General features: G+C 39.1%; 1 long non-coding RNA gene across 1 annotated transcript; it reads right to left on the bottom strand.

Annotated features, from left to right (window-relative positions):
• Positions 1-6,919: 6,919 nt before the first annotated feature.
• On the bottom strand, positions 6,920-10,859 carry LOC116086368. The gene is made up of 3 exons (XR_004116890.1): positions 10,620-10,859; positions 9,356-9,489; positions 6,920-7,219 (listed from the first exon to the last, which is right to left on the bottom strand). It is a non-coding gene; the product is annotated as an uncharacterized LOC116086368 (long non-coding RNA).
• Positions 10,860-13,772: the final 2,913 nt, after the last annotated feature.

Here is a 13,772-nt window from a genome sequence, read left to right on the forward strand (position 1 = left end):
ATGAACCTCTGAACTTGTAAGCTAGCCCCAATTAAATGTTGTCCTTTATAAGAGTTGCCTTGGTCATGGTGTCTCTTCACAGCAATGGAAACTCTAATTAAGATAGAAGTTGTTACCAGGGACTGGGATATTGCTATAATAGGCCTGATCATGTTTTTGTTTGCAGGAATGCTGATTTGAGGAATTTGGATTTAGAAAGCCATGTGATGTTTTAAGTGAGACTTAATGGATCTTCCTAGTAGAGATGTGGGAGACATTGGTGCTGAGGGTGATTTGAAATCCAGAGATCATTCTTATGATGTTTCGGTGAAGAATGCTGTTGCCTTTTGCCCTTGTCTGAAGAATTTGCCTGAGGCTAAGGTAAAGAGATTTCGATTAATTGCTTGACAATAGAAGTCTCAGAAAAGTCCAGCATAGGCTTTGTACTCTGGCTTCCTCTCATGAAGAGTGTTTAGATCAAACATAGCAAGTTTAGAAAGAAAAAATACAAAATGTATGGTTCAAGTAATTAAAGGACACTAGGAAGTGTGATGGAGCTAAATCCTGTATTTGAGGAAATAAACAAATTAAGGGAGTGGTGACTTTAAGGAGCTTGTTAGATCTTTCTCTGCCATTGAACTTACCATTGAAGAAGGCACTATTATTACTTGGTTATTGTTTTCATTTCGACTTTTAGTCTGGAATAAACTACAATCCCGAAATGGAGGACACAGGTTTTTGTTCTGGATCTTGAAGAAGAGTGGCCATGTAAAGCTTAGAACCAGGCATGGTAGTACACACCTTTAATCCCAGGAGACAGAGCCAAGTATGTCTCTGAGTTCAAGGCCAGCCAAATACAAAGCAAGATCCAAGTTGAGAAAAGCTTAGGTGCAGATATGGTGATATAAGCCTTTAATCCCAGCATTCAGGAGACAAAGCCATGAAGATCTCTGAGCTCAAGGTCAGTCTACAGAGCAAGTTCCATGATAATCATACTTAAGCAGAGAAAGAATTGGAAGTACAGAGCAACTGGTGATAATGTAATGTAAGGTGGGGCAGGGGATCTTCCAGCCCCAGCAAGCAGCAGAATTTGGCAGCTTCAGCCACATGGCTGTGACTTTAAAGTCTAGAAGGAACTACTGGGACAATTGATGCTGGTTACTTACAGGTAAGAAATTAGGGGTTATTAAGAAGATACCTGTACTACTGAGGTGAAATCTTTTGGGAAGTGTTTTCTGAGAGTAAAAAGAAGCCAGTTTCCAGAGACGGCTAAGCTTGTACCTCTTGCTGCATCTTGACTTGGTAATATATAAGAATCACCCAAGTGGTACTAGTTTTGAAGGCATGAATGTGTCATGGAGTGTAGTTGAAGCTTGTTATTGTGAAAAGCCAGGGAAGGTGAAGACTCAGTTGCAGTTGAAGGCCCAGGACTGAAGGGATCATGCAAAGAAATTGAGGCTTGGTACCATGAAAGGATCCTATGAGAGGCTATTGGTGAAAGTACAGCCAAGTTGCAGCAGAACATACCAACATTTTGGAGATGCCAGTACCATGGATGACCACCACGAATAGCATCAGCAGAGGCTGTGTTCACAGAAGCTGTGAAGGTATTGCTTTGGAGACCTCAAGGGTTTAGAGATGACAGAGTCATGGGATACCTGTTGAGGAAAGCTGGTGAAAGTAGTTGGACATCAGACACGAAGATGCAGAGTTTGGAGCTTGCCCAGATGGCTTTTGGTCTTGCTTTGGCCCAATATTTTCTCACTATGATGTTCTAGAATGGTCATGTATATCCTATGATGTTGGAAGTATGTGATCAGCTTTTTTATTTTTATTTTGATTGTAATAGGGGTTCAGAGTTAAGAGATTGCAAGAATCTCAAAAGAAACTTTGAAATTTCGACATTTAAATGTTGTTAAGACTGAAACAGACCATGGAGACTTTTGAAATTGAACTAAATGCACTTTGCATTATGTTATGCCCATGGTGGGGCAGGGAGTAGAATGTGGTAGTTTCAATAGCTTTGGCCCCCAAAGATTCATGTGTTTGAATGCTTGGCCATAGGGAGTGACCTTATTGGAGAAGGTATGGCCTTGTTGAACAAAGGATATCACTGAATAGTGGACTTTGAGGGCTCCTATGCTCAGGCTCTGCCCAGTATGAAAGATAGCCTCCTGACTGCTTAAGAACCATGATCCTTCAGCACCATGCCTGCCTGCTTTCTAGCATGCTTCCTGCCATGATGATAATGGACTAAACCTCTGAAACTATAAACCAGCCCCAATTAAATGTTTATTTTTATAAGAGTTGCCTTGGTTATTGTGTATCTTCATAGCAATAAAACTCTAAGACAGGATCTAAGGAATCCCCAAGTACATATGTTTTATGGCCTACATTAGAGCTCTTGGTCTGAGGAAGAGTACCTATTGCCATATATGTAGTATCTAGGATAGTCAATAACACCCAACAGAGAGTCAACAAGGAGTAAAGGGAAGGAAGGGAGAGAATTTTCTCAGAAGGAAATTCAAATCCCAAAACAGATATGTGACTTTTCTACCATTACAAAGCTGCTTGATGACCAAGTCCCTGTAATCTCTATCCTTAATGCATTTTAAAGGACAAATCTGAAGGCATGAACATAGGTATGCACAAATCATCATGTTTAGATCCATGAATTTGCCCAAAAATATGAAAAAGAAACAGAATTAAAACTATATTTTGACAAATACTGATAACTAGATAAATTATCTCAATATTAAAATACTGAGACTATTATAGTCATAAATAAAGAATAAGAGGAATAACATGCAAAAATAAGATGGTATTTATAGTTAAACTAAGAGGGTAGATGAGGCTGTGATCAAAAGGCATGTGATAAAAAGAAAGATGAAAAAGGTTTTGCTTTCCTTTCTGTCCTTACCTAGGCCAATATATCATCTACCAAAAAATTCTAACTGCTCAGTAGACTTAATAAACTCCTAGATCACCTTTCTCAAAGTAAGAAAATTATTCATGATATTTACACCAAATCTCAAAAGTTTGAAAAAGCCCCTTTTGAAGGTCTTTTGGAGAGTTCATTTATCAGGAAATTCAATGGCATTTATTATTTAATGAGAGGCTGGATCTCCAGTTACCCTAGGAAATCTATCACACACAGGAAGCTAAGTAATTATGAACTAGTAATTATAGACTAAGGGCTTAGGTTATATTTGGCAATCACTACATGCCTCCAAATAGCAGTGTCTTGCAGCTTTGCCTATACAATTACACACAAGTTAAGCTGGCTGTCAAGGTGACCCTCAGGAGCCTCTTCAAGCAGCATGTGGATACTGTGGATGCTGGACTCTCTGTCTATCTGCACGGGGCCATTCCTAATGCCCAAATCAGCTCCTATAAATCCTTCCAGAACATTGTTCACGTCTGGAACACACTCTTCCTATCACTTCTTTTTGGGGTTTTCCCCAAAATGTCTCCTGAGTTTGCTACAAAACTATCCAAATATCACATATAGAAATAAAGATTTCATGATTCTTCCAAACCCTTCTTACTTCTTAAAGAGTAGTACCGGGGTAAACATTTCTGTTATGAACTGCGTGCTGAGCACATGTTCCCTTCTAGTTATTGCTGTATGTTTTTCACCATTCAACAGTAAGCTTTGAGAACGGGATGGCTCTGTTGTCTCTGTGTGTCTCAATGTCTATGATCTCTCAAGAAGTGTGACAAGTTGCCAACAATTCCATCAAAGTAATACATGAAACAGAAATTTTTAAAAATACAATAGGAAGACTCAATGAAACTAAAAGTTGGTTCTTGAAAAGATAAGATTGACAAAAATTTACCAAAATTAACAAAAGAAAGACAGATTAGTAAAATTAGAGACGAAAGAGAGAGATTTCAACAGACACCAAGAAAATTTAGATAATCACAAGGATATATTTTATAAACCTATATTCCACTTCACTGGAAAATGGATGAATTTCTAGATATATATTACCTACCAAATTTAATTAATATGAAAATCAATAATTTGAATAGGATCAAAACCCCCAAAGAGGTAGAATTGATAATTAAAAATCTCCCAACTAAGTAGTTGTAGAGAGCCCAGATCCATCTACAGCATAATTCCTGAATGTAGATTCGGGGAATCATCATAGAATGGTAAGTAGAAAGATTGTAAGATCCAGAGGACCAGAAAATCTGCTGAGAGATTGTGTCTCCTAAAAATGATAGGGATGCTTCACCCATGTTACCTCAACAGTATGGCTGCCTAAACAAGACCCGTAGATATTGATAGGCATGTTAAAATGAAAGAGGGAAATCTCCCCATTCCCCATCTATCGACAAAGAACTATATTCAATGCAGAGAGCAGGAGAAATAATTCTCCCTAGGTATGAATGCCCTAATTTGTTATCCAATACCACATGGTCAATTCTGCAATCACATACATACATGTAACACTAAACAGACTGAAAAAGAGCATAATGGTATGTCTAGCTACTTGCAATTTTAAGTGTCTGTATTTTAGTCTTCTTTGGTAGAAAATTAGTTGGCAGGGCTGGAGAGATGGCTGAGATGTTAAGAGCATCTACTGCTCTTGTAGAAGAACCAAGTTCAGTTGCCAGAACCCTTGTCAAGGAGGCTCACAACCACCTGTAATTTCATCTCCTAGAGATCTGACAACCCTAGGCTCTGCAGGCACCTATGTGCTTGTACACCAGCAGACATACACATAACTAAAATAATAATAACTCTTTTTTAAAAAGTTTCAAAGCTTCCACCGCTGCAAATGGAAACATACCTCGCATTTCCTACAGCTTTTGAAACAGCTCAGCACATCCCTGAAGCCTCCCTGTTCTCTGAGTCACAAGCACATGAAAGGGAATCTTTTATCTCAGAGCCTTAAAAAATCCTCCACTTAAAAGAAAGAGGCAGTTGTCTCAGGAGGATGGAAGTGAAATTGTAGTGCTGGGAACATGTCTGCATGCAGGTGTGGGCTCTGCAGGTGTCATCTGGGGACAAGCGCCAATCTCTCTCAATCTATAGCTAGATTTAAACTTTCCTTTCTCCAGCATCTGAGGAAGACTTCAGAAAGATAAACCCTGCAACTCTGGTCATGCAATGTGTCTTTCTGCCTCTGACATAAGTTCTCATTAAGGGAATATAATGGTAAAGGCCCAGTTTGCAGTGGGTGAAGATAGATAAATAACTCTAAGCAGAAGTGCTGGCTTCGGAGTTCATAAAGCAACTATTTATATCATAAAATAGGCCACTTCCCATCCTAAGCCTCAGCTGAGCATGCAGCTTTGAGGAATCTCTCATTTTTCATGATGTAAGCAAGGTGTGGACATTTGTCTGAAATACTGCCTGATGTACAGTGGGCATACAGTGACTATTGAAAGAGTGGTGGATCCTGCTTTAATAGTTGAGATCACAGAAGAAATGTGTTCTCTAAATAAGGACTTAGTACTGTTAGCTTTGGTGGACATGCCTCATCCTAGGTGTCTTAGTTTTATTTCCTATTGCTGAGATAAAATAACCTTACAAAAGCAACTGAGCATAGAAAGTGTTTATTTTAGGTCACAACTGCAGGTCACAGTCCATCACAGCAGAGAGAGAGAGAGAGAGAGAGAGAGAGAGAGAGAGAGAGAGAGAGAGAGAGAGAGAGAGAGAGAGAGAGAGAAAGAGAGAGAGAGAGAGAGAATAAAAAAACAGTGATCAATAAATTATGTATGCATGCTGTGTTCAGTTTGATTTCTTCATTCAGATACATCTTTTGTTTAGGGAATGGTGCCACCCACAGTGGGCAGGTCTTCCCCCTTAGTCAATGTAACCAAGGTAATCCCACAGACATGCACACAAGCCAATCATATTCAACAATCTCTCATTAAAACTCTTTTCCAGATGATTATAAATTGTGTCAAGTTAACAAGTAAAATTAGCTATCATACTAGAGTTGCACTAAACTTGTAAGCAAAGTCTATATACTTAGCAACACCCAAAGGAGCTGTACAGAATGCTTTCATGTCCCAAGGAATGACTTCTAAAGTAATAATCCTGATAATAATAGTCTCCATTATGCATGATGTTCTTTTCAGTTTGCAGAACACTTTCAAGCCCATTATCACATCAACTCCACTTAACAGACACCATTATCTTCTGGCCGAAGAATGGAATGACTTGTCTACAGTGTCATGGCCAGTAGGAAGCACAACAGGATCTCAAAATTAACTATACTAGGAAAAACTTCTCCAGGAAATACACTTTCTACAAATAGCATCTACCTTTAATAGGATTTATTTTTTAAAAATGTATTTTAAAAATATATGTATATCTTAACAGAACTGGTATATCATATCTTTAGTAATGTAGGTTACCAATTCTCCAATTGAGTTCTTTTTAAAGAAACAAGAATTCAGACAGAACTATTTAGACTTTTGATTAGACAAATATCAATTAAAATTTTACTTATAAAATACAACTTTGAAATAGATAGTTACACTTGTTTTTGAATAAGTGTTATATCATTCTAAAATCACAGAGTTTTTAAACAACACATTTGATCATGTTAACTCTTCAGGTATTCATAAAGTTCTTAATTCACCAGTTTGCATTCTTGGGGAGGGAAAAATATATAGAGTATATGTGCCATTAAAAGTCTCAGGCCGCTGTCACCCTCCTGGTAACACTGTGCCAGGCTGTGTAACTCCTATAGTAGCTCACCCCAGCATCCATGTAGCTAGCCCAGTTCCACAGGTCAAGCCTGCTGAGCTCTTCAGACAAGTCTCCCAGAGTCGGGTGCAAGGATGAAGTTGAATGCAAGGCCCCAAACACAGAGATGCTCTGTACTGCTGCAGAGGGAAAGAAGAGGGATGCTGAGTGGCCTGGAGTCTGCTCTAGGACTTGTAGACCTGACTGTGAGGTACAGCAGTGACGTGTGTGCTGTCCCTTTAGTGTGCTCCCCAAGAGCTTGTAGTTGAGTAAAGGAACACTTAACTGTTAACTTTTTTTTTCTTTGCACTTTTAATCCAGGAAGAGAAAGGGTGAAACTGTTCCTATGTAGTTGAAGCGAACAAATCCCAGGCAGGAGATGGCAGAGAAGACAAGCAGCAAGGAATAACAGCATCAGGTCAACATGTTCAGCATCATTCACAGGCTGAGATAACGACTTGCTTCCAGGTGGGAGCTCCAGGGAAAGTGTCATGGTGTGTATGCTGGCCATAAACACTGGACAAATTGGAACTGTAAAAGCGAAAGGATGAATCAAGGAATGAGACTTATAAAAGCTATAACAGAGCTGGATGGTCTCATAGACAAGAGAAAGAAAATGGGTTGAAGAAGTATAGAAAGAATCAATGCTATAGAAAGTCATAAACAGGTGACAGAAAGTCTTGAGTGCCAGGTTCATTTACCAAGGGAGAAACTGTGACCAAGGTCTCTTTCTTTCTGTGTATGTCTGAAATTGCATCTGTGGCTCCTTCTTAGTTAATAAGGAAAACCACTATCTTAATGAAGAAATGCTAAAACATTATCTGGTTCTTTCTCAACAAACGTAACAGAGTCAAAACAAACAAAGTATCTAGATCTAGTAGAATGTGCCTAGAGGCTTAGAAGCTGGCTAATGTAGGAGAATCACTTGATTTGAAGAGTTTGAAGTCAGCCTGGGCAACATAGTAAGACCTCTACTTAAAAAAAAAAAAAAAAAAAAAAAAAAAAAAAAAAAAAAAAAAAAAAAAAAAACCTCCTGTTGGACCTGGGCTTGCACTATGATTCACATTTTGGTGGGCATGGTGCAACTCACAAGTGTATCTTTTCTGGGAATCACCAAGCAAAGAATCTCTGACATGGCTGATGCAGGAGGTTGACTGAAAAGAACCCGAGGTTGGGGACAAGAAGTCAGAAGTTAAAAGCTTTGTCTTTCTTTGTTCTTGGCCTTGGTCAGGTAACTTCCCTTCTCTCTGACTTTTGCCCATTGTATATCACCAAGCTTCTAAATACACAAGGGTTGAAAGTTGTCTATAAACCAGAAATGGACGGTCAATCCTGATCCAATTGTCCTTACCATCTTGCTTTTAGTAGTTTCAGTATTAACCATAAAGGCGACCTTGGAGGTCATCAGTCCCAAATCTCTTGTCTAAATAAGGAAACAGAACTAGAAAGGTAAAGTCATGTTCTTGCTGTCACCCTGAACATTGATATCAAAGTTGAAACTAGAGCCATGATTCCCAGTTCCCAGCCCAGTCGTCATTCTGCTAGAACAAAAGACTGTGCTATTGAGCGTCCTTCCAAACAAGGCAGTGCACGTGAGACTGAGAGGCCTGTCTAAATATCTGATGTGTTGATTCAGAATACCATAAGGGAAGTTACAACATGTGTATTTAAAGAAAGGGTGGTCTTTGAGAGATCAAATGGTATGTCCAACTTCCCACAAGAAAAGATGTTGAAGAAAAAGAAAAGTCAGCTACCTGCAAGAGGTCAACCTACTGGCTGGTGGAATTCCTAAAATGGTTGCCCTATGCTGCTGTTTCAGAGGTTGTGCTCCTCAGAACCCTGCACAACACAGACCTAAAAGTGTCTTGTGAAGAAACTCCATGGCCCTGTGTGAGTAATTAAGGTCAGGCAAAAGAAGAATGACCATTCTGAACAACTCAGCCCATCTCATCTATGCACATTCTGATGGCCTCAACATTAGTTCATTTGCCTGTGGGGCATTTTTCTCATAAATGATTGAGGTCAGGAGCCTCACCTATGATGATCAGTGTCATCCCTGACCTGGTGGTCCTGGGGTGAGCAAGCCAGGATAAGCAAGCCTGAAGCAGTGTTCCTCTACGGTCTCTGCTTCAGCTCCTGTCTTAAGTTCTTGCCCTGACTTCTCTCAAGGGATTTGAGTGTAACCTAAGAGTTATAATCTGAAATAAATCCTTTCTTCTCCAAGTTGATTTTGGTCATGGTCTTTTATCAAAGCAATAGAAACTCTAACAATACAGAGAAGCTTGAACAAATGATCATGATTGTTAACATCCTGCTTCTGAGACTAGCTACATTTGTATGCTTTATACATGGTTACATGTGTGTTCCACATTAATTCTGTTTGGAGTACACAATGCAATGCCTTTATACTTAACTATCATGTACAGTGTATGACACTGAACATATCAGTACCTCTTTCAGAAGTAGGCTCGTAGACTCTCATAAATGTAGAATTATGGGCTATATAACTTCTTGTAATGGCATTCTGAGATGCTGAGAATTGACCACACCCACTTTCTATTTCTCAGTAATGCTTTTTGGCAAAGTCAAGAAACAACTCAGAAATCATTTTGCCATCCCTTCCCTAAATCCTACCCCCTATGCAATGTTTATAGCTTTCACACTTACCACTGGAGTGATAGCAAAATCGATGGAACTGTTTGTGTTCCTCAGATGGAAAAGTTTTGCATAAGCATCCCTGCAGTTATATTGTGGTTAGAGCTGGTCCATGAATTGTTGATGGCTGGTGCTTCTGAAATGGCCTGAAGTAGATACAAAATCCACAGGATCAATGTTGAGATAGGAAGTTACTCTTTCCACGAGTCCTCATCTAGCAACACGATCAGGAGGCAAAAATCAGGCCAGTATCATCCTTCATATCTTTAAACTACCTCCCAGCAGAAATGAGTTAAGGAGAGAGAGACAGAGGCAGGGAAGAGCTTTGTCTGTGGGATGATCTTTGTTGTTTTGTTCTTGGTTCTGTTTGTTCGTCTGCTTGGCGTTTGCCTCTCCCCTTGCTTCTGGCCAGAGAAGCTATCTAAATACCAAGCTTCTAAATCAACATTTCTATGTAAAAAGTGGAAATAATGACATGACCATTTAGCGTACAGGAAAATTCCATGGTATATACACATATACATACATACATACATATTTTGATGTATTTGTGAAAGTACTGATAATGATAAATGCTGCCATAAACATTAACTATTTAAATACATGTCTTGCCAAGCATGGTGGTACATACCTTTTTGCCCAGCATTTGAGAGGCAGAGGTGGGTGGATCTGTGAGTTCAAGGCTCACTTGGTTTGTATAGGAGTTAGTTACAGAACAGCCAGAGCTACATAGAAAGAAAGACCCAAAACAACCAAACCAAACCCATGTTTGGATCAGATTTACCCCACTAGTTGCTAAAGACCCACAAGGTTCATTTAACAATTTCTTGTCTATGGGAGTCTGTCTGGAGTCTATTTTAACTATGTTTCCCTATATCAATGCTATATATAGGTTCAATGTCATTTTCCAAGATTCAGTCATAGGAGCAGTTCTCAGAGACTTTCTATATGCCAAATGTGGTAAGTTCTTTATACATCTTATCTCATTTAAGATATTTAATAATTTTTTGAATTAGATATAAATACTACCTCTTTTCTATCTATATAAAGGGAATTTCTACAGAAAGGCTTAGGTTGGATTTTTTTTTTTTTTTTGGTTTTTTGAGACAGGGTTTCTCTGTGTCACCCTGGCTGTCCTGGAACTCACTCTGTAGACCAGGCTGGCCTCGAACTCAAAAATCCACCTGCCTCTGCCTCCCAAGTGCTGGGATTAAAGGCGTGCCCCACCACTGCCTGGATGAAAAGCATAATTGTTAATAGTCCCCATATAACTTACTTTAAGACCTGGGTGATTCAGTAGTGGCATTGTGACTAAGGCCTTTTGAATGTAATGCATTTCACCCCCAAGGATGAAGCTTCCGGAGTTCACCACTGAGTTCTTTCCTCCACCTGATTCTGATATATCTTTAACTGAAAAAGAAAAACTTATACTTAAACTAAAGGCAAAAAAATAAACAGACAATTTTCTTTAAAATCCAGATATGAATGGAGATATGGGTACTAAAAAGACTATGATGGGTCACCTTGCAAACATCCAGCAAAAATGGCAATTCTATATTGGTCTTAATTTGTGCCACTTGGCTTGGTTAGTTTTTTTCTTCTTGAGGCCTACCTTGTCTCCTTTCTCTTAGTCACCTGAGACTTTTTGTTTCTTGAGTAGAGCTTTGACCCAAGTCTTTCAACAAAAGCAAGGCACTCTGACATATGAACATTCATAATGATTGCATACAATCAAACCATAGAATATTAGAGTCATAATGAGTTTCAGATATCACCCAGTAATGATCATTCAGTTTACAAAGGACACATTGTGACCCACAATAGGAAAGGTCACAGCAGGCCTACAATTCATTTATCTACACAGAATCCCATAGATCTAGAATTCAAGAAACCAGGATAATATTACTGATTATTTCCATTTTTACCTCAGGTCACTCATCTGAAGAAAAAAACAAAGAGAAAAAAAATTAGATACACTCAAATATAACATTACCTCTAATCTAATTACTTGCTGTTTTGTGCATCCTAAACACACACACGAGTATTGCACATATAGTTATGTATTCTTATCTTTATTTCTTATATGTTTGAATAATTGCATCCATATTAAAAGTTGAGAATGAGACTTACAGAAAGTCCTCTACAAGAACTGCTTATTTACCAAATTTTTTTTAAAATGAAAGTTAACTTGTAATGTGAATGCAATTATTTAAGCATAATAAGAAATAAAGGTAAGGATACATGACTTTATGTGCAATATTTGTGTGTGTGTTTAGGATGAATAAAACTAGAAGTAATTAGATTAAAGGTAATGTTATCTTTGGGCCTCCATCACATGAATCTTTTAAGAAAACACTCTGGATACAAACCATAACAGAGCCTTGACAGCTATGCACCATAAACTTATAATGGTTCACAACTGAGGAATAATAGACTCAATTTGTTCAAATTCATCCGCAATTCTTTCAGATTTATGTGAGGTGACAAATGTTTGTTTTAGTTTCAAAAATAACAATAAGTAATGATATATTTCTTGACTTCATGGCTTGCCTAAATTTCCTTTTGGTTGTACGCTGTTGAAAGTATTTTCAGTTTCTTTAACTCCTTTCCACCTAGAAGTGGTGACAAGAGGAAGTCCTGTGCTGCTGCTAGGACAGAAGCACTCTCCTCTCTGTCAACACACACTTGTTTTCCTGAGGTCTGTGAATTTGAATAGCCACCAACTGCTAGTTGCGATGGTTTAAGGATGTCAAGAGACTAACACTATTTCCATGTTACCAAGATCAGTGTATTTAGCTCCTAGGAGTAAAGTAAAAGAGTGAAGATCCTATCATGACTGTTAAGTGTTTTTGAATTATTTTAAATGGACAAAACTTTTTTTTTTTTACTTCTTTATTTTTAATGGTGAAGGAGAAAGCTTCCTATAGGTATGAAGGAGAGCAGAAACACCCGGGAGAGTTCAGAGTGAACATGCCCCTGAGGCGGGCCATGTGAGGATTATGAGGAGGGGAGAGAGGAGAACCAGCAGACCCAGAGGCCAGGAGGGCAAAGGGTAGAAAAAAAGGGAAGGATAACCAAAATGTCTGGGTTATATAGGGAAGAACACCTCGGATAAGGACAGCCTGGCCCTTGGGTAAGGGATGGAGTATGCCAGCCATACCCTGCAACTAATAGCGACTAAGGGATGCTAGAAAAACCTGGTAGCCAGGTCTGCTTTGACATGTTAAATAGATAACCCAGTCAGTCATTTGTTCCAAATGTGAAACATAACATCCCGGTCTCTTGGGTATTAATAAATGAGGGGTGATGTAATCTTTGCTATGACTACTTCCTACTGACATTGGAATATCATTGTTGGGGACCCAAGAAAGCTGGAATGTTAACCAAGCCCTGGAAGAGAGAGAAAGAGGAGCGCAGGCTGTTTCACTTGCTTTCCAGGCTCTGTGGGATCTTCTGGGGCTAGGGAAGCTCCAGACCCTGTTGGAGCTGCCTGAGAGGCTGAACTACCTGGAGCTAGCTGTTTTGGAGCCATCTAGGATACAGAGGCTCAGGCTGGTTGGAAATTCCATCAGAAGCACCAAGAGCTGGTGATTTTGGAGCAATTTGAAGACTTTAGTTCATGGAAAACTATATATATATATATATATATACATATATATATGTATATATATGTGTATGTGTGTATTATATGTGTGTCATACATACATATGTACATACAAATATACATACATACATATATATTATCCCATTGTGAGGTTGCTTCCCACTTTAGACCATTTGTGTTCCCAGATGAAAGACACATACAGCCTTATATTTTAATATGCCTTAGGCAGCACAATTGCTGGGCAACTGCCTACCCTCCATGCTGTTAGAATCCACTGATAATTCCAAGTTACTACTTACTAATATCTGGGGCTGGAGAGATGGCTCAGTGATTAAGAGCACTGACTGCTCTTCTGAAGGTCCTGAGTTCAAATCCCAGCAACCACATGGTGGCTCACTACTTACTAATATCTGTTTCATCTGGGCTGCTCTTAACTCCAATTGGCTAGTCCACATGGCCACATTTTTTATGACTCATCTATCCCATTGAGGATCTCCTTCTACCTCCTGCACGTTCTTCTTTATCCCATGGTGGCTGTGATGGTTGGTTATATGCTTGGCCCAGAGAGTAGCACTATTAGGAGATGTGGCCTTGTTGGAGTAGGTGTGTCACTGTGGGTGTGGGCTTAAGACCCTCACCCTAGAATTCAGTATTCTGCTAGCAGCCTTCAAATGAAGATGTAGAACTCACAGCACCTCTTGCACCATGCCTGCCTAGATGCTGCTGTGTTCACACCTTGATGATAATGAACTGAACCACTGAACCTGTCAGCCAGCCCCAATTAAATGCAGTCCTTATAAGATGTGCCTTGGTCATGGTGTCTAT

Source organism: Mastomys coucha, unplaced genomic scaffold, assembly GCF_008632895.1.
Source record: "Mastomys coucha isolate ucsf_1 unplaced genomic scaffold, UCSF_Mcou_1 pScaffold12, whole genome shotgun sequence".
NCBI lineage: Eukaryota > Metazoa > Chordata > Mammalia > Rodentia > Muridae > Mastomys > Mastomys coucha.